At 21.7% G+C, this 406-nt stretch overlaps 1 protein-coding gene across 2 annotated transcripts in view; it reads right to left on the reverse strand.

Moving 5' to 3' along the window:
• Positions 1-406, reverse strand: part of LOC108692689 (mediator of RNA polymerase II transcription subunit 23) — an 8,445-nt gene that overhangs the window by 6,191 nt on the left and 1,848 nt on the right. The window lies entirely within an intron of this gene.

A 406-nucleotide genomic window follows, 5' to 3' on the forward strand; every position in this document is an offset into this window, starting at 1 on the left:
TGGCACGAACTTTCCGGACTTTCCCAATAATAAGATTATAAAGGAAATATCTTAAATAAATTAATAATGTAAGGCTATGAACCACTTAAATTATTATGAATAAAAATATTTATATCAACAATCTAAATTTTGTACAGACGTTTCGACCTTTTATCGGGTCATTTTCAATGTTAGATAATAATACTTTTTAAAATTATTATTTAACATTGAAAATGATAGGGGTCAAAACATCTGTACAAAATTTAGATTGTTGATATAAATATTTTTACTCACAAAATAATTTGAGCGATTCACAGTTCTATATTATATTACTAATTTATTTAATTAGTTGAACCGTTATTCTTTATTGAATTTATAATATTAAAATTTTGTGTCCATTTTCTTATAAAATTTGATAATAAAATAT

This window comes from Atta colombica, unplaced genomic scaffold (assembly GCF_001594045.1).
Source record: "Atta colombica isolate Treedump-2 unplaced genomic scaffold, Acol1.0 scaffold78, whole genome shotgun sequence".
NCBI classification, from domain to species: domain Eukaryota; kingdom Metazoa; phylum Arthropoda; class Insecta; order Hymenoptera; family Formicidae; genus Atta; species Atta colombica.